At 46.2% G+C, this 27,100-nt stretch overlaps 1 protein-coding gene and 1 non-coding gene across 5 annotated transcripts in view; both read left to right on the top strand.

The window, feature by feature from the left end:
- Positions 1–27,100, top strand: part of PAIP2B (poly(A) binding protein interacting protein 2B) — a 168,605-nt gene that overhangs the window by 36,148 nt on the left and 105,357 nt on the right. The window lies entirely within an intron of this gene.
- Positions 14,897–15,058, top strand: LOC138517246 (U1 spliceosomal RNA). The gene has a single exon (XR_011282456.1). It is a non-coding gene; the product is annotated as a U1 spliceosomal RNA (small nuclear RNA).

The following is a 27,100-nucleotide window of genomic DNA, read 5'->3' as shown; positions in this document are numbered from 1 at the left end:
GACTCCTTCTTGTAGGCCAGATTGTGTCTCCATGGTATTCACTTAAAAACTTTGATGGCTATTTGAGCATATTTTATTGAAGAAAGTGTGAATAAGGAATACATTACTCACCATAATCTTATTTTCTGGTACTTGTCTCTGCTTAGATTCACATGCTATGCCTAAGCTGATATCTAGTGGAAGATGCAGAGTATTATTTTTTTTAAACTCAAAAATGGACGTCAAAAGGGCATGCCAGTAATACTATCCCTATTGTGATTTTCCCCTACACCCATGATTCCTCACGCGTGTATGTCCCTCAGATTGTATTTTTTCTGACATGAGAAGCAGCATGAAAAGCTCATGTAACATCTATGCACCTTCTCTCAGGGCTGGGTGCATGTGCTCTAAGCAGATACACGCACCAGAAATACGATTACGGTGAGTAATGTATTCCTTCTGATGCTTATGAAATCTGCTCAGATCATATGCTAGGCATAGATTAGCAAGCAGTGTTATGAGAAGGTGGTTGGTCAGGAGGAGTATTGGCAAATGGATGTTTTAGAACAGCTTGTCCCACCTGTGTATCAGTCTTGGAATGGGTGTGAATGCAGTAGTGCTGAGCGAAGGTATGAACTGAGCTCCATGTAGCTGCCTTGCAAATGTATCTAGGGGGACATTTGCAATGAAGACTAGAGTGGCCCCGATACCTCGTGTGGAGTGGGCTCTTGGTGTTATAGGCAGTGTTTTGTCTGGTAATGAATAGCATAATTGTATACATGTGACTATCCATTTGGAGATGGCTCTTTAGGAACGCGTTCTCCCTGTCTGCTTGTAGCCATGGAGACTAACAGTTGATCAGTCTTCCTCAGCGGTTTGGTCTTATCTACGTAGTAGAGAACTACCCTCCTCCCATCTAGTGTATGGAGTTTGACCTCAGCTGAGCTTGTTGGCTTCTGGAAGAAGGCCGAGAGCTCGATGGACTGGTTTACGTGAAACTTGGAAATTAATTTAGGTCAGAACCTAGGGTTCGTCTGTAAAACCAATTTGTCTTTTTGAATGATAAAGACAGGGTCCTGCACTGACGAGGCTTGGAGTTTGCTGACTCTTATGGAGGTAATTGCCACAAAGAAGGCAGTCTTCTAGGTTAAGTGTCGTCTGGGCTTACTTTCATTTCATTCAGTTCAGCAGCATTGCAATTGTGAAGCAGTGAGAGAGTGCATCTGGCACTGGCCACGATATACTTAATTGGTTAGGCTAGCTCTTGAAACTTTCAGCCTCAGATGAAGAGTTGGTGATGACTCAACACGTGTCGGGCTACTTCGTTATTAAACTCATTGGACTCATGAGAAATCCCTCCTTCGAATTACTTGGAACACCTGTTGCTATTGCGCTGTTCAGTGCAGTGAGACTGAGAACTGTCTGTGTTCATTTAAGTGTAAGAGTAGCCGATGCAAAGGCTCGAAGGTGGGTCCCAGGAGTTTTGCTAGTACTACATTTAGATCCCAACCAGGCAGGGGATTAGAGACCGGAGGGTGTTGTCTCTTTACTCCTTCCATGAATGCCTTAATGACTGGCACGTTCCACCATGAGATCTTACTTTGAGGTGGTGTATGCTGATAAAGCTGCTAGGTGGACTTTAAGAAAATTAAAGACCAAGCCTGGATCCAACAGCTGGCTCATGTAAGTAAGAATGCGATGGCGTACACTCTAAGGGACTTATCTGCCTAGATTGACACCAAATGACGAATCTCTTCCACTTGTGGAAATAGCAGTGTCTGGTATTTCTTTCAGGATGTCCATACACCATTGTGGAAGATTAAGGTGTCAGAACTCTGATTTCAGGAGCCATGCTGCAGGTTCAAAGTGAGGTTGTGGATGTATTATTGACCCCCTTTGTTGAGTTAACAGGTTGACTTGGAACCAGAGTTTTATGGGGTCGCACATCGCCAGTTTGCGCAGATCAGGATACCATGCTTGTCTCGCCCACATAGGAGCAACTAGGATGAGTGTCATCCGTTCCCTGTGTATCTTGTTCACTACCCTGCTAGAGGGCGTAAGCAAATCTCCCTGACAAATTCATCCATAGGGTGTTCCCCCTTTGAGTCTGGTATGAAGAATCTGGACGTGAAGTCTGGGCATTGCTTGTTCTCTTTTGTAGTGAACAAGTCTAGAGAGGGGTAGCCCCAAAGAGATGCGGTCTACTACGTCTGCGTGCAGTTGCCACTCGTGCTCTTGGCATAGGATCTGTGCTGAGAGAGTCTGCTAGAGTGAGTACCCCTGGAACATGTTGGGTGGATAGGGACATCCCTCGTCTGAGTGCCCACTTCCATATTTTCTGCGCTAGCTTGGACAGATTTGGAGAGTGTACCTCCCCGTTTGTTGACATAGAATATAGCGGTAGTGCTGTCTGTTGGGACTTGTACTGACTGGTTTGTCAGACGTTCTTCGAAGTTTTGTAGTGCCTTTAAGAATTGCCAATAACTAACATGTTTATGTGCCTTTGTACAGTCTTTTGTGACCACAGGTCTTGTACTGTGTTGAAGGTAGTGCCCCCTCCCCCCACCCAGAAAGTGACGCATCTGTTGTGACGATCGCCTGCGCTTCCGGTTCATGGAAAGGTTTCCCCTTGAGCAGATTCTCCCTTAAGTTGGCCAAACAACTACTGGATCGTCCCACTGACCACTTGCCCGAGACCATTGTTTAGCCAACCACTCCTGCATTGGTCGCATGGACAGGCGTGCGCGGGGGACCAGGTAAATGCACGATGCAATCATACCTATCAGACGCATAGCTTTGCGTACGCTTATCCAGAGACCGGCTTGATACTGGGGTATTTGCCAAAGCATGTTTTGTAGCCTTTCCATGGATGGGAAGGTTAAGCCTGTTTTTGTATCTAATACAGCTCCTAGGAACTGTTTCGATGTGTTTGGTACCAGACTTGACTTTTTCTTGTTTATTGAGAAAGCCCAATTGGAAGGTCTATAGTTTCTTGCGTGTTTAGCTTGCAAAGATTGTAAGTTTCTCCTGTGATCAACCAGTCGTCCAGGAAAGCGTCCACTGGCATTGACTCCCTGTGTAGGTGTGCTGCCACCACTGCCAGTACCTTGGTGCACACCCTTGGAGCCAAGGCTATCCCAAAGGGCAGCACATTGAACTGGTAATGTTGGTCTGCTACTTTGAACCTCAAGAATCCTTTGCGCTGGGATCATTGACATATGAAAGTAAGCATCTTTCATGTCCAATGTTGCCATGTAATCCACACGTTTTAACAGGGGGATTACTTCTTGTAGCGCTGTCCTGTGAAATTGTGGCTTGACGAGCAGGGCGCAGGTCTAGTACTGGGCGCATGGTCAGATCTTTCTTTGGATCAAGGAAGTACGTTGAATAAATACCCTTGTTTACCTCGGTGTACGGCACAACTTCGATGGCGTCCTCTAGGAGTAGAGCCTTGACTTCTTCCAACAGGATGAGCGTTTCTTCCTGTGATGTTTTTTTCTGGCGCAGTGGGAGTTTTGATGGTCTTCCATGGAGTTCTTTACAGTAACCTGTCACCGTCAACAGCACCCACTTGTCTGTTATACCCTCCCATGCGTGAGTGAAAAAAGATATTTGTCCCTCAGTTGGGGCGGCATGGGAGAGGATCTGTTGCAGCGCGTCATTGTTTGGAGGGTGTCCCTCCACCTCTGGTGAGGGGAACCTCTCCCTCTTCTGCAAGCCCTGCGCTGAACTCTGGGGTAACCCTGGGTAGGAACCTTGGCTCTGATTATATCCGGTGCCTTTTTGTGTATTTTGACCCCGAAAACGACAAACTATTGCCACCTTTTTGGTCTGGTTGTCAGTTGGCCAAGGCTTTTTAGTGTCTCATTCTTCCTTGGCGGACTTTAGAGCGTCCTCAAAGGATTTACCAAATTAATTCTGCTCAAAAGGCATGGTAAGTAAGTTAGCTTGAGTTTCCAATTTAAACCCTGACTGTCTAAGCCAAGCATGGTGTTTTAAAATTGTGGCTTCTGTGACCACGCGGCCAGCATTATGCGCTTCGTTGAAGTTCTTCAGAAGAACACCAGCTATAGCTCTGCCTTCGGCAGCCAGAAGGGAGAGTTTGAATTTAAGTGGCTCTGTTGCGGACACTGCCAGGGCTGTCGCCTCGTCCCATTTGGTGCAGTCGTAGCTGGATAGTAAGGTGGAATTATTTGCTATCTGTTTTTTTTATTTGGTATGCTGCTGACGCTATCTTTCTACCCATGGCGTACAGTTTTTTGCTCTCCTTGTCCGGAGGAGCTTCGGAGGATAGGGTCGGAAGGTGCTGGGTGGAAGAGCTTCTCAATTCTGGGGTTTACTGCCCTGGCTTCATTAGGCCTTTCTAAGGAAGGCCGAGTCCTTCTTTGGAATTGGGCTGCAGGTCTTTTGTTGCCCGAGATTTTCTGCAAAATCTTTATCCTGTTGGATCTCTTGCGTTTCGATCAAGAAATGCTCTGCAGCCCCTAGGAGTATCATTGAACAGGGGCTGGTTGTCCACAGGGGAGTCTAGTAAAGGAGGATTTTGCTAGACTGGAGAGTCCATTGCAAAAACTACCGACTGACATCCTGATCCCTCCCAGCGTCGTACTCCTACCTAATGAGGCTCATCCTCCTCCATGTATACTGTATACATCACCCCCCCCCCCCTGCCTCCAGGATGTACAGGGCATAGGAGAGGCAGGAAGTCGTGGGGACTGGCACCACGGACCGTTCCACTGGGGGAAAAGGTATTTTCTTAGCCGGTTGTACCGGCTGCTTTTGTGTATGAGCCAGACAACTGGGTAGTAGGAGGCATGTTGGCAAGATTTGTGAGAACATGTGGATGTTCAGCGAAAAAAATTGCCAGACAAGTCATATGACTCATGACTCTCAGTATCCTTTGTGGACCATGAGGCGGAACTGGGGATAGCCCCTGGGCAGGCAGGGGTAGAAGTAGCGGTAGAGGTGGGATATAGCTCTTCCTTAAATAGAACTTCCTCATCTGCACAGATGGAATCAGGCTGCTCTACTTGATAAGGCTCCTTATAGGTGTCTTGGGCAGGAATAACCACAGGTTCTGGGGTGGATGACTGCTCTCTAAGTCTCTCTCCTATCCCCTGAGTCCTTATCCTTAGAGGAGCTGGACTTGTGCTTTCTTTTCTTTATGATCCCTGCTCTTAGAGGAAACTTTTTTGGAGATAGTGGTCAAGGTAGGGACGGGCCAATCCAGACTCCCTGGATTTGGCCCCGAGTGTAGGTAGAGTCTCGCTTGCTGGGATGGCTTGTGCAGCGATTTTTGACGCAGAGGCTGGGGGTAGGGGCGTTTTTTGAGTCTGACATCTTTTTGTTTTAGCAGGCTTGTCATGAGGCGGGTGCACTGGGCACTCAGGACTTCTGATCAGAGGATCGGACCTTCGTCGCGGACTCTCGGCGTGCGACTTCTCTCGCACCGCCGTGGGGGGTGTGCTTAGTGAGGGGGAGTGTTGTGCCTTTGCCGCCGGGTGTCTTCCCCGTAACGGGTCCGCCGGCCTGTCCGTTAGGGTCGGGGGCTGGCCCTGGGGAACATCGAGGTTCCCTGTCACACTCGCTGTCCGAAGGGACGACGTTGCTGCCTTTGCTGGACGCCCTTTCAACATCCATGGCGGCCTCTGCCTGCATGGTGTGATGGGCCCAACGCTTTGTCCTCCTGTCCTTGAGGGTCTTGGGTCTGAGCAGTGTACAGGCCTGACAATGAGCCTCGTCGTGGTCACTGTGCAAACAAAGGCTATTCTCCATTTTGTTGGCACACAGCTAGGCAGCAATGGGAAATGGTGGGGGTGTAATATATAATTGGTTCAGTGTTTTATAATGCTTTAGTCTGAGCCTTGTATTCATTGAGACCTCTGGTCATAAGACAGTATTTGTGCCATTTAGTATCTTGTATCGCTGCACCCAGATCTCTCTCCCACTTAGCCTTTGCAGGCAGTATTCCTAGAGGCTTGGTGAGTCTGAACCAACTCGTAAAAGCTAGAAACCAGTCACCTAGCACAACCCTCCCACCCCCACCCGAGACCTATCACGTCTATACGTGTCTCTCTCTGGCTCCTGTGGGTATGACGGCCATCTGCTCCTCCTCACCACCGACCTCATCCTATAATAGTGTTTTAATGGGGCTGCTTCCCAGCTTTGCCGTAAATTTCAAGTGTAATAAACCTCCTTTTTGGGTACAGATCCCTGGGGTCAACTGCTTGGGGGGGCTCCCAGGTGACCTCTAAATCAACATCGTATGTAGTGGGAAGCCCAGGGGCATTCCACAGTGGGACAGCCTCACAATACGGGTCTGTCGCCTCGGTTCTCTGGAATATCTCGACAATTGTGCGGAATAGATCAAAGTGCAATGGCCGTCTTGAGGGTCAGTGGGTGATGCACTGCATCTTTCCATATCCAGGTGTATTGCCACAAAATCTGAATAGTACCAGTGGCCAGCAAACAATAGTTCAAAATCCAGAGCAGCCAGCTCCCCCCACCCCAACTCATAGCGTTCCACCAACTTCTCCCAGCCCTTTCTAGCAACTCCTGTTCCCCACATAAATTCCTTTGCCAAGGACTGCAGCTTAGTGAGAAAAAAACACCCATGCCGTATTGGGATATTGCTGAAACAATTCAGCAATGACAACTGCCCGTACATTGACGTAGGAAGTTCAGCTTGCAACTTAGTAGCCAGACAGTTCAAATGGGCAGCTTGGTTATCCCATATAATGAATGGTGTGCTCTTGAGACGATAATGCCCAGGTATTACAGCTCTTGTTTTCAAAACAAGAAGGGACGTTGACAGGGCGTGCCAGTAATACTATCCCGTGTGTGACTTCCACTGTACACATGATCCCTCACGCGTCGAGGTCCTGATTGTTTTTTTTTCCGCCTTGCTGGACAGACGTATATAGTTCCTTCGGCGATAAGCCATTGACTGTTACAGAACTCTGATAGTATTTCTTTCTATCCTTTTTTCGACTGCTAAAACACCACACTGGTGCAGAAATAAAATGTCAGGCTACCGCGATGGACCGTTCGGCCTTGGAAGACTGCGCCGGGCCTCAGCCCAGACAGTATGGAGACAATTTAGAATGCCTATTCTCCCCTTCCTACACTTGGTTTGCCCAGCTGCCATTTCCATAAGCCATAATTATAGAAAATACACCATTTAAATTCTGCATTAAGTGTAACCGTACATTCCCCTGGGTAGACAAATTTGTCTCCCAAGAGACATTGAAACGGCTTATTGCGCGGGCAGGCTCTTCAAGCCTAAGACGTTAAAGGATCGCTCCATGAAACGCTGGGCCCACTACGTCAGGCAATTCGAGGCCATGGAGGTAGAGGGAACTTTTTTGTGATGGCAGCGATGCTGTATTTTCGGATACTGGAGTGCAGACCCCCGACCCCATAGGACAGGCAGGCAGCCATTTTGTGGGGACTACACCTGGCAGCGCTACAAAAGCACACGCCACCAAGCACATACGCCCTAGCCCACATTCGACAAGACGAGTTGAATACTCAATGATGTTCCACACCCTGAGAAAGGTCCACTGAGTCCCAGTCCTCTGGGCAATCTCGATCAAGATCGCCACACGACAGGGTTCAACCGTCGAAAGACTGCAAGGGTGTCGTTTGAAAAACTCCGTCCGAAGGCCATTCGTCCGCGGACGAAGCTTCGGCTCCCACATCCGAAGTTCAACGTTCGTCAGATAAAGCTGCGGGCCCCAAAAAGTCTGCGAAACACCCTTCTGGGCCCCAGGGTGGGGGGAAAAAAATAAAGTACTTAAGACCCTCCGGGACAAGAGCCCTCCTATGGAGAAGACACCACAAGGGAATATTATCCAAGCCCATAGAAACCCACAGACTCGAGACCTAAAACTATACCTCCCACTGATGAGGACGTGGGTATTTCCTCTCTAATCTATTGTGATCCCAAGTTCAAAGGAATGGTCTTCACAAGATATTGATGGGGTTATGCGAAGAGGTCTTGCTCTAATGTCCACTTACAAAGTACGGTTATATCTTTGACTCCGAATTAGAACCAGAAGACCAGGAGGATCTCTTTTGTGGTAACATCTGACTCTCCACTTAATGGAGAGGATACAGATTAAAGGTATGGTTCGGTAAAAAAAAATGTATTGCCCCTACGGGTCGCCCATGTGTTTTAAGCCTAAGTCGCTTGATTTTAGAAAAATTTCCTATGGACCTTACCCGAGTTTTCGTCCATTAAACGCACGCGAAAACAGGCATCAGGGAGCTGCCATTTTGTGATAATCCTATCACTTGCCGCATCGCCCTGGCTGACCTGCCTTTGCGGCACTAAATCATATCCCCTGAGCCTGACCTTATCAAAACATTCTTATTCCCCGCCTCTCTCCGTGGCGTTACTGTGCTGCGTAGGCAAACGCAGAGTCGTCTTCTACGCGACTTCACACAGAACCCGGAAACCAACACAGATCAACTCAACACAGCGCGCCACAATTCGGAATATGAAACTGTACTTTAAAATCAAACAGCAACATAGTACATTTGGTAAAGTACATTTATTTGACATTAAATGTTTATAGAATATTCAGCAATTGCCATATTAACTCGGAATGCCATTTATTTTCTTTTATCTCTATCCGCAAAAACTATTCCGTTTTATCGTGAGTCACACGCTGTTCCTTTCTGGTACACAGGGTGTTGGTTTTTGTTAAAAGAAGCACTTTGGTCGCACGGTGAACCGCAAGGCTGTTCCATCCACTAGGAACTAGGCCAGCGTAAAGGTTATGTTGCTTCTAGCTGCTAGTACCGCGTAAGGGCATATGTGTCCTTGGCGATCGTCCCTTAAAATTGTCAACGTGGTGCAGTTGTTGACAAGAAGCTGCAGCTGGCGGTTGAAGAAACCGTCTGCCGGGGTCTGAAACTGGTGGCAGTAGCTGTAGGGTAGGATATACCTGTTTTGAAAACATAAAAATTATAATTAGTCTCGCCAGCCGATCTTTATTAATATTATTCATTTTATTTATTACGGCCGATCTGAAACCATTTGCTTGCAAGGATAGTGCAATGGAGTATGTTCGGCTCTAAAATCAATGCGAAAAGTAACAAAATAAATCGAGGTTAGCACACAATGAGAAACTGTTTGTCTACATGCGTGTGGAATGTGGACCTGCATGCCCATGTGCCCGCTACAAGGACAATCCCACAAACGTTTTCCTAGCTCTTCATTCATCCATCCATTCATTAATTCTTCATTCCGGTATAAAACCGTCTAAAGAGTTACATTATATTTGCAATTTCCATTGTGTCTGCGTAATGCAGTCCGTAAATCCCACTGTGCTCTTGACAACGATTTTTCGTATACTGAACTATCATGAAATTCGGTCTAGTTTCAGAATTTTCTGCCTTATCGTCTTACGTTATTGCACCCCCCATTCAAATGAAGTTCTTTCGGCATGGTCCCTGTCTCTCAAGGTCAAAAAACAATAGAACCTTGAACTGCCAGGGCGAGTTGTGGGGTTCTTCATGCCGCAAGCTGAAAATCAAAACCGCTGACCTTCACTAGAAATGAGCATACATTTTTTCTTTGCAACATCCCGTAGTAAAGCCATCTGTGAGAACTTGAAGTTTCGAATCCATCTATGTACTGCGCCTCAATGTGCAAATGCAAACTGGCTTCTCTCCCATCTGCAAAGGCTCGCTTGGCGCGTTCCAGGGCCCCCAATTTTGTCCTCCTCTGCGAGCTTTGCAGCCCCAAAGAACCATAACTATGTAGACATTTAATTTTTGGGGGAAGGTCAGGGAAAGTATAAAGTACCCGAGGAGTTGAGTTCAAAGTGAGATTTATTGTTTTATTATTTGCAATACGCAAGCCTCCCCTCGGTTAATAGTGCGCAGCATTTACATGAGATTGCGAAATTTTGTTACATCAACAAAAATATAGACATACACCTATAGACAAGGTCAGCAATATGAGGTGAATAGAGAGAATTCAAAGATGACACCCAGGTTGTTCGCCACCCGGGATGGTGAAGGTAGGGGTTAGGGTTAGCATACTTTGTATGTACACTGTACAACATTTATTTACAAAAAGACAATCGTATTACAATTATTTAAACCAGGATTTGTACTTCACAAACCAGCTCTCCTTTGGGTGGACATGGCACAGTGGCAATGTTTGGTGGCAAAGGATCAGTGCTCTGCACAGAAATGTTCAAAATTCCGTATCTGTGCTTCTCTAATACAGCAACAATAAGGCTTTTGACAAAGTCGAACTCCATTTCCTCATTCACTGGTTTGATCACCCATTGCTTGCTTCTTTTTGAAAAGGCCTTAGTGTAGCGATGCATCCTTAAATTACCCATAGTCCTAGATTGTCCACGGCCGAGATTCTCGTTATGGGCCAAGACGGCAAGTAGAGTCCTATGTCTCATGCCCTGTATGCTGAAATGCAAGCGCTTTGGCCTGTACTTTAGGCACATATTGTGGACCACCTCCAAACCTCCTGTGACAGAATTCTGTCAGTCCACTCAAATCTCTTGATAGTTTTATCAAACAATCTTCTCAATGGCTTTGTGTGTCGGTGAAGATGGAATCAACCACTTCTTCTTCCGTGCCTCCACTGGGGACAAAGGGCCATGTTCACTCACATTGGTGGAAATGTAGGTTTTCTGACCAGCGGTGCACGTTGGTACAGTGGTGCATCAGTGACCGCCAATTTTCAAGTAGTATTTCCACAGACCCTTCACAAGTTTTGGAGCTCCACCAAAGATGGTTGCTGATAGGCTGGGACCACTCTGAAATACTTTCCAAACCTTTTTTTTCCCCTGCAGCTGAGATTTTCTTATTGATTGATTTAGCAAGATGCCAAACATCAAATTAATATGTGGGAACTGCTCTCTCATTGTCTTTGCAATTGAAATGTGTCTGTCCGTGGCTGAGGTCGATGTGCATTCCCCTCGATTGTAGATATTCCACTGATTTTATAAATCCTAGTTTCTCCATGGCCACTGAGGATGTACATTGTGTTACCTGCATGACCACCAAACTCACAATTTTCTTACTAGCCATGTCCTGAAAGTGGTAGGTGCAGTACTTGGCAGAAAATCCAGGGCTGTCGCACTGTCCATCGCCCGCTAGCCTGAATCGCTTGCCTTCGAATGTACTTGCTAGAGACAATTGTTCAATTTTCCAAGCATCACTAATGGCCGGAAACAGATAATCATGTTGGTATTTGTAGTACTGCGTTTTTTAAATGAAATGGAGTCCCACAAACTGAAAGACTCTAACTTTCTAAAACTGGACCCACTAAAAAGTGATGCAGCTGCACACAGTAGATTGCCTGCTGGCAGTTTCCCAGCATCGGTTGTGCAGACCATGAGAATGTATATTTAATCTACAGGCGGCATTTATTTTAACGTTACTGCCTTTTTTTGACGAGTCACCTGAATCAATGGCTTCCCACATACTTTCCCTCTAACGGAATGCCCACGTTTCAGCATACTTATAATATTCATCAAACAACTGTCAAATACTATGTATTTGCTCTCTTTCATTAGACTGTCATCCGGCGTCAAAATAGTTTCGGCCTGTGACGTTGAGGACATATCACCAGATTTGAAACAAATATCGCTGCTATCACGTTCTGATGCGTCGGTAAATGCTGCTGCTGGTTCATTCTGACAGATCTGCTACTTCAACATTGATGGGAGAACACAACAATGTCGACAGCTTTTTTGGTGGCAAGTTTTTGGCGGGTGTAGATTGTGTGAATTGATCTGCGACTACTTCAGAGCTATCTTCAATACAACTAGTATCATGTTGTGGTGGTGCGGTCGCGCTGTAGCAATGGTCCCATACAACTTTGCTGGATTCTCCGGACACATTCATTTCATGTTCTGGCCATTGGACATGAGCATCTCGAGTCTCAACACGCGGTGTCTGAATTAATAGTTCCTCCATAGTGTAAATGGTCTGGCAAGCAACATCTAAAATCGCTTCTCTGTCTGTATGTATAGTTAGGACACCCACGGGTAACTAGAGGATAGATTGGAAAGGGATGTTCAGTTTAAACACAAGATAAAGTATAGTACAATTGACTGGAAAAAAACATAGTCCCCAGCACAAAAAAAATTCTAAAGTTATGAACTGTTTAACCTTATTTTTGTTTCTTTTCTTTGCAACTTTTTTGACTCGACCTTCAAAATCTGCACTCTGTTGCTCTGATTCGTATCCGCATGTCTCCCCTTCCTCTTGCGCTGCAACAACTATATTTTCTGTATCCGCACAGATAGCACGGAATGAGGCTCCTTTGACTCCCTGAAACATAGTATTTTCATTACTGTGTATCAAAATATTGTTAGCATAACACACGTGAGGACGAACACACATGTACATCTCAATAGCCAAACACGATTTAAACATTGTGTGGAACAATCAAACGACAAGTATTCGAGCTCTGATGACCTAGTTCGATGGAGCTGTCAGTATCCATACCTCTGGCTCTGCATGGACTGCCACGAATGATTGTATTGAAGAGGAGGCATCAGCAACTCCCTGAAACACAGTACTTGTGTTAATAGGGAAGAAAGGATAGCAAATGGAATCACGTTATACACGCTCGATGGAGCGGTCAGTATCCATACCTCGTGCTGCTGAAGAATATCTATGGATGTTGTAAATGTGGTGCGCACTTTCGAAAGCTGTTGCGCCGATTTGTATCTGCATGCTCCCGCTTCCCCTGGAATTACTTGAATGTCAGGCTCCGCATCAAGTGCGTGGGTTGACGCTTCAACAACTGCCTGAAACACAGTATTTGCATTAGTAAGGATTACAATATTGAAAACACAGCACACACTTGGGGTCGACGGCACAGGTACATATCGATGGCTAACCACGAATGAAACATGGTGTTGAACAAGGTTGTCCAACATACGGCCCGCGGGCCACAATGCGGCCCGCCATACCATTTTGTGGCCCGCGAGGCCGTATGTTGGACAACTCTTGAGTAAAAAAAAAAAGTATTTTTTTAAAATGTGCCTGTGGGCAAAACTAACTTCCTCTGGTGACCCCAGGGGGTCAACAGAGGTAGTTACAGTCCTCAGCCACGAAGCGTTAATTTATTTATGCAATGTTTTTCGGATAGCTGACATTGCATAAATCCGTCAAGAAGATCTTGGGACTTGATGATGGAGGAAGGAGAGACTAATTTGTATCACGGCATAGTGAGGGTTACCTCGGGAATACCATTCAATTTCAGTGAGCGCGGGTCCATACAATTGCCCAGTACTCCCACAAACTATGAACAATGGGATTAATATAGTAGCAATTACTTTTCATTTTAATATCCCATTTCAGGCAAGTAGGACTCACCATACGAGAGTAACGGACTCCGGCCCAGACATGCCCGTTACTCTCTTGCATGGTGCTCCTAGGGGCAAAAGGCGAGCCGAGATGAAGGGAGGAGGTGGCGAGGTGCGAAGAGTGCTGGCCCAGGCGAAGGATTATGTGGACAGGTGCAGGAGTTCCTCTCGGCATGGGCAGCACAGCGGATTCCTGAACCCCTGATTAGCCGTGGGCCGCTGCTCAGAGGGCCATTGTGCGGAGTTACTTTCAAGGTTTGTCATCTCTGGACATAAGTTTAGCAGGGGTTGCGGCGACACAGCCTGTCTGCCCCAAAAATCATTCTTTTGAATTGCGAATGTCACCGAAGATGAACCTTTAGCAGCTGAGAAACTACCTTTGCAGTGTTTTTTTTCCTGGTCTCGAGACACAGAACAACGGGAGCTCAGTTACGTTTACCTCTAAGCACAGTGCGGATTGATGAAAATGTCCATGCATTATATCAAGTACATTGGACATTATAGATGTGGCCAGTAGGGTATCAAAGCATGGCGAATACCGCATGTAGAGCACAATGTTACCCTAGTAGTGCCCCAATAACACACTGCAACCTGCAAGTGGGCCTCAGTGGACCACCTGCCAAGGTTTCTGGAAGTTGCTTATGATCTTGATCTATGATATGATCTGATATGATGGGTTATTTATAACACGCTTAATACCCATGCAGCAGTGATCCCAATCATAAAAGTGAAACAGGCAAACCCAACAGGTTGAACATATTTTCACTCTTTTGGTAGTGCAGTCTGAGGGCAACCTATACCCTTCAGGAGAGGTGTGAGCTGATACAGTTGCAACACAAAAAACAATAGTACTATGTTCCCAAAATACCTTATTTCTTGTCTTTCGGATCTCAGCAGAGCCAGGCATCAGACCATAAGCATGGGTGCCTCTGGGCCGGGGTCAAGTCAGAGCAGCTGCGATGGGCCCCAATGTTGCAGTTCTGTTTGGCAGTGGTGCTGATTTGCGGGTAGAAAACGCTGGGAACAGCAGGCCGTGCCAAGTGGATGGCACTGGAAGACTGACCTCTGGGCCCGGACAAGGGAATACTTGCCTTTTGGCGCTTTGCAGGCTCGGCTGGCACAACACAGCATATGGTTACGGCAAAGATGTCAAAGCTTCAGCATTGTCATTGAGCAGAACTGAGATACAGGGGTGGTGGAGCGTCGAAGTCCAGGATGATTATGATGTCATTTGGAGCCTGCGCTGAGCAGCTCTGCTCAGGAGGGCCATGGGCCCATGTGGTGCCAACAGGCCAGTGGGCAGACTGCAACAGGCCTGCTCGAGCCATCCTGCTATTTATACAAATCTCGGGCCGATCAGGGCCTGATGGGAGAAACGAACTGCGTTACAATCTGCTCTTCTGCTTGAGGTTCCCCCTACACACGGGACGGGCAGCTCTGCAGACGCTCAGAGCTTCCGGGGGTCAGGGGGTTGATGCTGGGTCAGGGCCTGCCTTCTCACCCTCGCTTAGCGGGACTTACCAGAACTGACCCAACCCCTGCCCTCTTGCATGCAGCTCATGCTTAGCTGGCAGGGGAGAATCTGATCTCAAGGGCGGATCTCCCAGGGTGAGGCTTACCCATTGCACATCGGATTTGCTGACCCCTGCTATGTTCCCAAATGTGGGATACACAACTGCAATATTTCTGATAGTGGGGGACTGCGTTCGCGCGCTCCCCCCGATTTATTGGTGAAAGAAAAGGTAAAGTGTGCACTAGGCCTGCTAGGTTGCATACTTTAAGATTGTGCTCACATTGTTTCTTCAATTAGTTTCACCTTTGGGTGATAGCTTTTCCACATTTTATCTGTTGAATTGAATTATGCTTCTTTCATCACCACAGAAGTAATGTGTATTACAGAGATAAGCTGCCATATGTATTGGGCACATGCTCAGGCAGCATCAATCATGCTTTGTACAGGATAATGCTGGCCTAAATTGGGAACAGCCAGCATAGACCTGTTGCTACAGAGGCATATTTTGGGTACAACCAGCATGACAATGTGTTACATCAGTGACGGTGCTGTCTTACACTGTGACACATCGATCATTAATGTGTTGTGTTGTAAAATGTTCTTTTCTGCTGTTGGTGACATGGAATTTTCATGTTCCCCTTTAGAACTGATTGTACACTTATGGCTTTTTGGTCACCTTTTCTGCTGTAAAATGCACCATTTCAACCCCATATTTGAAGAATTGGGGGGAAGCCCCCAAACCCTCCCTAGAACCTTATAGCTCCCTCGCTACCAATATTTCAGAAGAATATTAACACATACACTTAAAGAAATCGCAAGCAACTAACATTTGATCACTGCCCATGGCACCAAAAGCTATCTTTGGGACTGCATGGCTATCACTGCCTGTGATGCTATTGTGTCAAAGGTCACACAATATCGCTTTTTAATATACTGCTTTGGGTGAGGTTGTTGACTTTTGGCTCGCTGGCCCACTGGGTGACAAAGTTAATGCTTCGGCCCCACGTTCAGAACGGTTGGACAAGTCTGGTGTAGAACAGTCAAACAAAGTGTTCCAGTCCTGATGATCACGGTCGATGGAGCCGTCAGTATCCATACCTCGTGCTGCTGAAGAACAACTAGGGCTGTTGTCAATGTGGTGGACGCTTCAGCATCTCCCTGAAAGACCGTACTCGCATTAGTATGGATAACACTAATTATAACTGAAAACAAACACCAGGGGACGACAACTAATGTGTATATCAATTGGAAAGCACTAACCAAACAATTGGTCAAATAATCACACGATGCATAAAAACTATTACTTGACATGCATAAAACAAGTCTGTAGCGGAATAGCCAAGTATGATTACCTGATACGCGCTAGAAGTGGTTGATAACTGCGGGCACGTCACGGATGTAGAATGTTCTTGCTTGAGATTCAGTGGATAGTCGAGCAGTTGTAAAGGTAAATTATTGTTTGATAATGAAATGCAAATATTATAAAATTGCCATGTAAACCGACAGAATACTGCTATTGAAAATGCGCAATATAGTACAGTTCCCTGTGCCCATTAATAGATTTCCTTTGGGGGTTATAAAATCGAAAAATGTATTGATAAATGTCATTATTCAAAAAGCTATACACTCATATCAATAAAGTATTACAAGGGAGTATTACAAGGGACACGACACCTAAAATATCAATTAATCCATTGGGCTACCTACACACTTCCGCAAGGCCTAAAGCTAAATCCGGACACTTGACTCACCAGTGGCGGAATGTATACGAATAGAGTGGGTATAGCGTTCGCGAGCAATTATCGTGTCGTTCGCCGTTATTCTTTGTTACCCAAGATGTGGCGTACATGTTCGAGGAAAAGTGCCGGCTGCAGATGCGGTATAGATCACCCCTCTTGTCCTCTAAGACTTGTTGGACTCTACTTTCCAGCTCAAGTGGATATCCGCAATGTCTGACCCATTCTCTTATTCGATCAACAGTTTTCGGGAATACATGCATTGTAGTGCCTTCAGATTTAGCATGGGTCTTCGAAGGGCAACCGTTAATCGAACAGGCAGGCATTGTTGACAATTCTGAAAAGTAAATATCAAGATTATAAAACCTTGATGAATAAAAATGTCATAAAAGTAAATGACCCATACCATGTTCAATACAAGGTTTGTTTTGGTCGCCGGAACTATACCAGTTCATCATGTGCAGCTTAGTATTTGCATAAGTTAGACATTTTTTAAATGTGACTAAACTCTGAACATGTGACTAGTCCCTTGGATGTTCTGTCTTGCATGAAAAGGAAACATGCTTACATTATAGACTGGACCACCAAAGGATGCAATTCGTTGACAATTTACACAGATGAAAATAAATAGGTCTGTTGATAGCATAACAATTGAAACTCAAGTCAATAGCAATGGGACCAATGACCATAGGACTATTGGGTACTGTAATCGCAAATAGATATGTAAAAATGACCGAAATATGACTAGGATACATGGCCTTACCTTGAACAACATACAGTTGGATTCAGCAGGCCGAGCAGTATGTTGCAGGAGAAATGGTAGATTCCACAGGTAGCACACTGACGAGTTTGCTCGAAGGGGTCACAGATAGCACGACGAGCAGATTAGCATAGATCTCAGTGCTTCTCAGGTAGAAGGTTCAGGAGTTGACTTGCAAAGCACAAAGATGTTTTCATGAGACATATCGTGGTTTATAAAGTATTAGAAACAGGGGTGTGTTTGGGAATGAATGACGTGTGTATGTCGTGGTATTGTGGTTTGCAGGGGGGGTGGCCTGCCTCAGGGCAGGCCAGTCTGGAGACACGAGGTCTGAGGAGGCCATGTGAGTGATGGCCCCTGGGCGTGGGATACCTTTTGAAGTGTACATGCTCTTTGGCACCTTGGCCGTTTGCGCCCGTGACAGCCCCCCATGCCAGCGCTCATCCCCGGGTGCGAACTGCCTTTGATAGAGGGAGGTGGGATGGATGGGCTGGTGGGCATGCGCAACGCACATGGCCCCCACCCTCGTTCCCACTGGAAAACTCCAGAGGTATTTGCAACAGCTAATAAATGTAACTCATCACTCTTCCTCTGAGATCACTGACCTGCATGTGGACCAGCCTGAACTAAGCACATAGCTCGTTCATCTCCACAAACGTGTCCTTGCCCATGCACCCTCGCCAGTGTAAACTTACTGCCATTCTGACCCTGTGTTCCTGCAAGGTATTCTCCATGTGCCAGACCACTGACCACGCCATGATGACCACCTAGCAGATCCCCCAACTAACATTAGACCCCTACTGCAGTATATCGTTGCCTATCAATAACAAATGCCACATACCAGAGATTCTTGTGAGCACAGACCCACACTTCAAACAGTGTATTATAGTGGTCAAGACCCTTAACCTAAGGCCTGTATAATCCAATGTTGATTGATAGTATAGATATGTGACTTTTATAGAGACATAACCGACAAAGACTTTGAACAAGTGTTATTTAGTGCATGCATTATTGAGAATATATTATGTTAGCTTAGATAGTGACCACCGTGCTTCACAGCGACCTGACCTTCACCCATTCGGAGCACAGATGTCTGGCGTCCATCCTTGAATGGAGTCACACTTGATTCATTTAAAAAATCGAAACAACCGTTCAAATATATGTGGCGTTTTATTTTGTATCTTATTTTGATGGCACAAAAATACAAGACTTTACACATTGTACAGGTCAGGTTGCAGCACTTCGAGAGAAAATCCCCTGTACTGACCGCTGTCACTCGAACATTTCTCTTATGGCACGAACGGCACAGGCGGGTATTACTCTTCGAAAGCGGTGTCCAAGCTTCCCGTGAAGCCACCATGTAAAGGAACGATAGGCCACCAGCCGGTACCACCTGGGAAAAAGAATGATACAAACTGTTTTTAAATGAACAAAATAAGTTTAATAAACGTTTGTTGTCAATGACAAATCTTGTAACTAATGGCATTCTGCTCAGATAAATGCTATCTAGACACTGCACACTATTGAACGACTTTCAAGCGTTACAATGATATATATGTAATTTTGGATATAGAAGACCATGAAATAGGAGTGGCATGACAAGCAGAATATACTTACTCGTTACTCGGATTACGAGGACTAACAGTTGCGCGAAGTTCGTGCATAAGGACCATCCTTATCCTCATCATGTACCGTGTGAGGCAGGCTGCCCTGAAGTCTGGCAGCTCGGTGATGCATTGCGGTCGTGGCTTGCCTTCCGAAATGTATGCCAGGCATCCCAAGTTTTCACAGCAGCAGCAGTTCTTGTCAGCTGGCATTAGCTTGCACCGATTGCATGTGCACCAGGTGGAAACACCGTCCATGCGACTAGGTCCAGGCTCTTCAGCTGTTGAATCATCCTCCCAACTGCCGTCCGAAGACACATTGTTTTCGTGTGTTTCCCTTTCCAGTAGTTCCTCCTCGGTATACTCGGGCTCGTACATGTAGGGCATTATTGTAGCCATTGTGTGTTAAACAAACTAAAATAATTTATAGCAGTGGTCCTGGAGTGTTTCCCCAGGCTACAAGCAACGAAGGTAGCTGACCAGAGCACAGAAACGAGTCACAGAATACTCAAAGTAAAACAGAGGAATGGAATCTAAAATCTGCTGATGTGTGTTGTGAAACGGTTTGTTTATACTTATTGAGGAAAGAGGCGTCCTGCCATTTCCATGGTGACACGTCATTAGCTGAAGCGCAGCGAATGTTGACACAAGATGTGCTTTGGCATTGTGAAATGGGCGGTACGCGTCTGCTGATGACAGGTTCAGGGGCGGGGGATATGATTTAGTGCCGCAAAAGCAGGTCAGCCAGGCGATGGGGGGGGAAATGATATGATTATCACAAAATGGCAGCTCACTGATGCCTGTTTTTCGCGTGCATTTAATGGACGAAAACCCGGATAATGTCCATAGGAAATTTTTCTAAAATCGAGCGACTTAGGCTTAAAAACACATGGCTGAACCCGTAGGGGCAATAAAAGTTTTTTACCAAACCATTCCTTCAACTTTATTATGGGGATGATGGGGACCCAGTGACAGACCAGGAGTCTAACATTGACTCCATATATTCCCCTCTTAATCAGGGCACTCCAGTGGTCGATTTCCACTGCGGTTAAGCAACCCGTCCTCAATGAAGTCTTAGCCAAAGCGGCAGAACACTTCAAAATTGACACACAGGAGGTACAGGTGGATATAACTGCCATATATGGGAGGAAATTTCTGCGTTGCTTTCGTCTGCCCTGGAGCCACTTAAATCACAACTAGCTCAAGTGGCAGCAGACGGAAGGGCCGTGTCTACTCAAATCAAATTTCGATGCAGCTGACAATGCCGGAAGAGTTATTGCAGAGGGGACTATTAAAGAGGCATGCATGGCTTCGGCAGTCGGGAATTAGGCCAGAAACACAAGCCACTCTAATAAACATGCCAGTGGAACCTAACATGCTCTTCGGCAAGGCTGTGGAAGATGCACTTAAGACAGTATGACACTCTAAAATCTTAGGTCGGCTCACAAACCAGCCTACTGGTCAAAGGGGTAACTGTAATTTTTGCTGTTTTCTGGGCCAAAGCTCAGAGGATCTGGCTACAATCAAGCCCATGGTTCCTATGGAAATAAAGGACAAGCCTTCCAAGGCTATCCCAGAGGACAACGCAGGGGTTGTGGTCGGGGCAGAAGCCCTGCTCGAGGTGGCACCCCACCTCAGAGCAAGTGACATTCTGCTGCAGTTACCCTCCCATGCATCTCCAGTAGGAGGATGCATTTCCAACTTTACCCACGCATGGGGGGGGGCAATTTATCACCTCAGACAGATGGATGCTGTCCACGGTAGCAGGGGGCTACTGCATAGAACTACTTCAACGTCCTCACGCGCACTCCCCCACGACAGAAAATGCACTCAGAGGAACATCAGCAAATCCTTCTAGAAGAAATACCACGTCTATTAAAGGACTCCAGAGAAGTGGTCCCAACCAACCAGGTAAACAAGGGTATTTTCATTTTACTTGTGCCAAAGATCGATCCAACAATGCGCCCTGTATTAGATTTACACCTGGCAAACCAGTATGTCAAGCCACAAAAGGTCTGCATGCATGACTATGCTACAAGAGGTAATCCTGCTACTGGAAAAGGGGACTACATGGCAACACTGGATATTTCAATGTTCCCAGCGCACAGAAGATTCTTGCGTTTCAAGATAGCGAACAAGCAGTACTAATTCAAAGTGCTGCCATTTGGAATAGCCTCGGCTCCAAGGGTATACACAAAGATACTGGCGGCAGTGGCAGCACATCGGCGCAGGGGAGCAATCCCAGTGTACCCTTACCTGGACGACTGGCTCCTAACAGGGCACTCTCCTCTTATTTGCAGACAACACATCCAAACGATGATCAACATCCTTTTTCAATTGGGCTTCTCAATCAACGATCAGAATCAAGCCTAGTGCCAAGTACTTCCTAACAGTTCCTAAAACATTTGTTACTGCAAATACCACATAATCAGGCCGGCCTCCAGATAAGGGTGCGCAAAGCAATGCGTTTAATAGGCAAGATGGCATCTTGCATATACCTGGTTCATGTGCGCCTGCATCCCATACAGGAGTGGTTGGCGAAACAGTGGTCACAGGCAATCGGTCAGTGGGGCGATCTAAAATCTTTGCTGGTGGACGAGAGAACTTAACGAGAGGGAAACCCTTCTACGACCCACAGATACAGGCAGTGGTCACAACGGACGCCTCACTTGCAGGGTGGGGGGGCTCACTACCTTCACCACACAGCTCAGGGTCTGTGGTCTCTCACTGCAGCTCAAAGCCACATCAATGTGATGGAACTTCTGGCAGCATTCAAAGCCCTTCAAGTATTCAAACCCCATTGTTTTATATCCACAAACAGGGGGGGTACACGTTCTCCAAATCTATCCAGACTTGCACAGAGAATCTGGAAATGGGCACTCAAATGTTCCTATCACATGTTCCAGGGGAACTCAACGCTCTAGCAGAGATCCCCTACCAGAGGAACACGAGTGGCGTCTACACGAAGAAGTCATAGAACACCGTCTCTCAATGGTGTTATCGTCACAAGCGAAAATTGGAAGTGCCCAGACTTTGCGTCCAGGTTCCCTCAGTGTCATGGTGCATACTCCCACACCTCTGGAACTGATTGGCCCACACCAGTCACTGGCATCCCTAAGGGCTTACCAAGCCCCACAGAAGTGCCCTAGGACTTCCTGGACTCAGTCCTGGCGCCAGGCTCATAATGGGCTGAACTGCATAGGAATATATACTCAGCATAGTGAGGGTGAGTCTTTCTGTCTACAATGGGTGTGGCTGAGGGACTAATTTATCTGAAATGGCAGGGTGAAGGGACTACTTTACCCGGAACTACTTGCAAGGCTATTTAAACCACACCCTGCAGACAGAACACGCTTCGCGTTATTCTGCACTCCTGCAGCATAACCCTCACTGCGTCGGTCTTGACTCAGCCGCGCCCGTTCAAGAGCTCACGATCCATCGGCATCTGAGAAGAAGGGAAAGAAAAGAACAGGAATTAAAACGGCAATTAGGGCCTTACCTGAAGCATTTCATCCAGAATGCCGCACTTCCCGCTGCTCTCCAGACCGCCGCACCTGCATAGAGAAAGGTATCTGCATGGACAAATTATACTCGCCAGAGTCTTCATTTCTTTGGGACTTCCTCTGATTTGGCCCATCAGATCGCTGCTCCGGAGCCGCTCTGCATTGCAGAAAGACACAGCAGGTTAGTCGCGCACGAAAAGAACCCATATATAAAAGCCTTCAACGCCATCCGCACAAATACTCACCCGCAGGACTCCTGCTCCGCCTTTTTGGGAAGAGGCAAAATCTTCATCTGATAATAGCCCAAGACCGCTGATAAATTGTGTACCTATTGCTGATATTTTGACATTACTTGTCCAGGAACTCTCCAGTTAGCTGTAGTTTGTGGGTGAGCTGTCTCTAAAATCAAAGCACACAGGATTTGGATTACAGAAATGTATATTCTCAAAGGCCAGAAAGCAGTGGGAGAAAGGCAATTCTTGCACACCTCTTAACTGCAAAATTGGCTCTTGGTATAGACTTCCTTGGTAAGAAGTTACTTCAGCATCACTGGTCCTCAGTATAGAAATTAAATCCATGGGACTGCTGGGAGGGGACGATGGGTGCAGAGGGAGATCTTTTAAACAGCTCAGACAAGCAAATGCTGAAGCAGTTCTGCTTGTAGTGGGGAACCTGAAATAATGAAAGGGCTGCACGAGTTTGTAAAATTCATCCCTCCCAGACACAAGTGAGCCAGTTTAAACATGTTCTCTTGGATGCAAGAGTTATTGCCCAGGACTTAATGGCTTTGGCATGGCACTGATATACCTTAGCTAGAGTAGTTACAATAGGTGTAGATGTTTGTTGCCAGGCTTGGCTCCCTATGAATAGTCATGCAGGACAGGTTCTTTAAACTTCTGTTTGATGGGAAAGACCCTGTCCATCACTGTGCTGATGGAAGATCTAAAGAAAAGGAAAGCTAGTACTTTGACAGGCAAATCCCTGTCTGTTCTTGGCAAACCATCTCTTCCATCTCTATTTTCAGAGGCGGGACTCGTGTTGCTTTTTTTCAAGGGGGGGGGGTCTCTTTTCTAGTTGCTTCTAAGTAAAACAAGATGTTCACCAAGTACCTATTGAAATAAATCAACAGGGCATTAGTCCTACAAAGCCGTACATTCCAGAGTGACGATGCCAGTCATTGCGATGCCTTCAGTCAGGTCCCATTTGGGTATGCCTTGGTAGCCGCGACCAGCAGGAAATAGGGAACCAATACGTGTCTGGATATTACTGTTTACATATTGTCGTCCTAAGCATTTGTAGAGCACAAAACACAGGCCTCGGGGTGCTGGTTGCACGGGGAGGGATGGGGGTGGGAGAGCAACAGGATGGATGGTAGTTCATTACAGGAATGGTTCATTGTTAGTGGAATAGGTCGTGCCACAATCGGGCAGCAGTGACTGGGAAGCTAGAACCACCAGCTTTAGTGTCTGAAGCGCGCAGTGGTCAGTCTGTGGCTGTAGCTGATCCTTGTGGGTCTGGAGGACTTGCTCTTGGTGATCATCTGCGAGAGGTAGGGTGGAGCAGAGTTAGAGAGACATCGATGAGTGATGCAGAGGATATTAAACTTGGCACGTTCGCTGACTGGTAACCAGTGTGCAGCTTTTGTGAACTGAGACGTGGTCGTGTTTGGTTAGGTTCATAGCCCAGGTGGCATTGTTCTGGATGGGGTTGGAGCCGACGGTGACACTCTGAAATGCAGACGAGAAGTGAGATACAATAGTTGCTAATAAGTGTAGTGCTTTTGATAATTGTATATTTAAGCCAACCACTACGAGCTCAGAACACACTTACTGAGCGCTGCTTTCAGTTAGCCACATATACTGATTATGTAGTGCTTGGCATATATCAAAGATGATTACACATACCCTTATCCAGTCTAGTCTTCAACAGGGAATACTGGATCTGTGCAGTGTATCTGAAGAATGATTTCCTTAATGTACCCCTTTGACTCCAAATTAAGTCTCTAGGTTTCTTAACTGGATATTCCTCACAAATGATGGAAGATATGTCATTCCTCAGACTCCATAAGTGGACTGGCTTCAGATGTCACATTACCCGCACCTGGTGGATCTGTAAACTGGGCGAAGTCATACTCAATTGTCCCTCAGGACCCGATCTTCATTTGATTTTGCTGGTATGTCTCAAGCCAGATTTATTACTGCAGAGCAATGTAGATATACTGGAGACTTGTTTCCCTCTTCATTGGCACTCTAGTGTGTTAGGTAGTTTCAGATATTGCTTGGACTGATGGCCGTGTACATTTTAACCGTCTATCTCGGAATGAAAATGAGCTGGACTTTTGCTTTGTAAACTTACTGGTCACAGGCATCTAACCATAAGTCTTAGCAATTTCCAGTCACCACAGAGATTCGATGCAACCTCTTGTGGTGCTCTGATCGCAAGAATCAATTGGCAGGGTCCCTTCCCCTTTTTGGAGCCTCTGCGTCAAATTGCATCAGATTCTTCCTTGTTGGGTTGCGATCTATTCTCTTCCTTCATAAGGGAAGCCTGTATAAACATCCTGTAGTTGATGGCCATATTCCTGATTAAGATAAAATAAACATTATGGACTGTTGTCGGCATTTGTACCAACCATGCTGTCTTCAATATCACTTTGACAAACAAGGCAGCACCTTTTCCCGAGCTCATCTAGTCTACATATTTGGGAATGAGCATTCGGAGTGTAATCTAGTTTCAAGCCATTTTTTTCCCTGGGCAGTGAACTCTGAGGCAGATTGCCAAAATTGCTTGGCACAGCCAATCACCGGGAACGGAAGAACAAGGTTATGATTAAATTATTCACTGAGTGGAGTGTTCCTCAGGTTGACCTTTTTGCTACAGATTACGACAAAAAGCTTGCTCTGTGCCTTGGAGACTTGGTACTCCATTCCGTAGGAGATTCTCTAGAGAAATCTTAGAATGGAAAGGATTAGCGTTGTCATTCCCCAATACATCAAGCACTGCTCTGACGTGCCAGGGGGTGGAAAAGTCGGTTAGCTGGACGCCAGGGTGCAATGAAGATTTAAGAGCCCTCAAAAACCTGTTAAAGTTGGAAGAAATGTGATGGGAAATTCCCAAAAACTGGATATAAAACCAAGTGTGGAGTTGAATGTAAGTCACTCCCCGTAGTAACTAGAGTACTCCTAGTCCAGAGTGTCTCTTCCTCCATATGTCCCCTCTTAAAGGAGTTAACAGTCACATACCTTGTGTAGTATGACAAATTAAAGAAAACAATTTTCTACTAGAAAATAATCCATCATAAAATTTAGTCACAATATATTAAATTCAATAATTGAAGATGGCCACAGCACCCTAAAGATGTGCATGCGGAGTGCTTCGACAAACCCTGGTACTTAAAGAGCATCGGTCCTTCAAAACAAAACACGTACTCAATGTGAGTAATGTTCATAGGAACCCAGAATCTCGTTGGAATGGCGAGCTCTGGATGAAGTCTAGTGGTGCGGCACAAATAAAGCCGAAAATACGCTCTGGGCGGGCCGTGGCCTGCGGGTCCCAGATTCTTAGGAATAGTGACCGGTCTGGACTAGCTCTCAGAAATCCACACCACCCCCTCCACACCACCTTTGAAGGTTGTTACATAGGCAAATTATGCTCCGGAAAGGGGCCGTGAGGCGGTGGTAGAATGGAGGGGCGATCTGGAGGTTAGCAGTCACAGGGCGATAATTGCAGAATAGCAAAGGACATCGGATCAGCTTTGCCCCAAGGTCTTTTGATCTGGGCATTGCCCACCTTGTAAGTGGGATCCCAATGTGAGCTCTGGCCTAATTCGAAGGGAGGAATCTGCATTAGTCCTTTGTGGCTTCTGCAACGGATAAGATAAAAGGCTGGTAGTTTGCCACAGAATCCTGGAAACTAGGACTGAACATCTTTAAATTCAACAAGGGGCTAAGTGAGACTCAGCATTGCCTGGTACAAAGTGGGAAGGCCCACGATTGAACCCCTGCTGTGGAGAAACAAAAGCTGCTATCTGTAACCTAAGACTGCTGTATTTTCAAGGTGAGCAGAATCTTAAACTGAACACTGGCTATAAGGTACTGCTCCTATAACTTCACATGCCGGGGGGGAGGGGTGAGGGGAGCCTACCCTAGCGGAACCTGCTACAAAAATTGTGCACTGGGCCAGGCGACGAACATAGCAGGAAACTCACCAATAATTGCAGCCGAAGGAGGAGCCTGGCAGCTTCTAAAGAAGACTTTGCAATGAGCGTTCAGGATTTTCAGGACAAATGCTTAGCCTCCTTTCAACAGTTCACCACGTTCACTGCAGAAATCAGTCATATTCTGACTTCGGCAGAGAACCTGGGGGAACATATGGACAATGAGAAGGCCATACAGGAACTAATGCCGAGAGCAAACAAGCTGACATTGCTCTATAAGATCTTGCCAGGCTAACGCACAATTTTGAGGTACAGTGTGATCTTGAAAATGGATCACTAAGTTCTACTATACGCATAAGAAATTTACCGTAATCCATTTCAGATGCTGATCTGAAAGACAATGTAGCTCACATCTTTACAGCATGCACGTCATAACCGCAAAAAGTAAATCTTGTGGGGGGGTGGGGGTAGCACAGGAGGCATTTAAAATT

This window comes from Ambystoma mexicanum, chromosome 6q (assembly GCF_040938575.1).
Source record: "Ambystoma mexicanum isolate Mex_15411 chromosome 6q, UKY_AmexF1_1, whole genome shotgun sequence".
Lineage (NCBI taxonomy): Eukaryota > Metazoa > Chordata > Amphibia > Caudata > Ambystomatidae > Ambystoma > Ambystoma mexicanum.
This window is presented reverse-complemented; position numbering and strand designations above follow the sequence as displayed.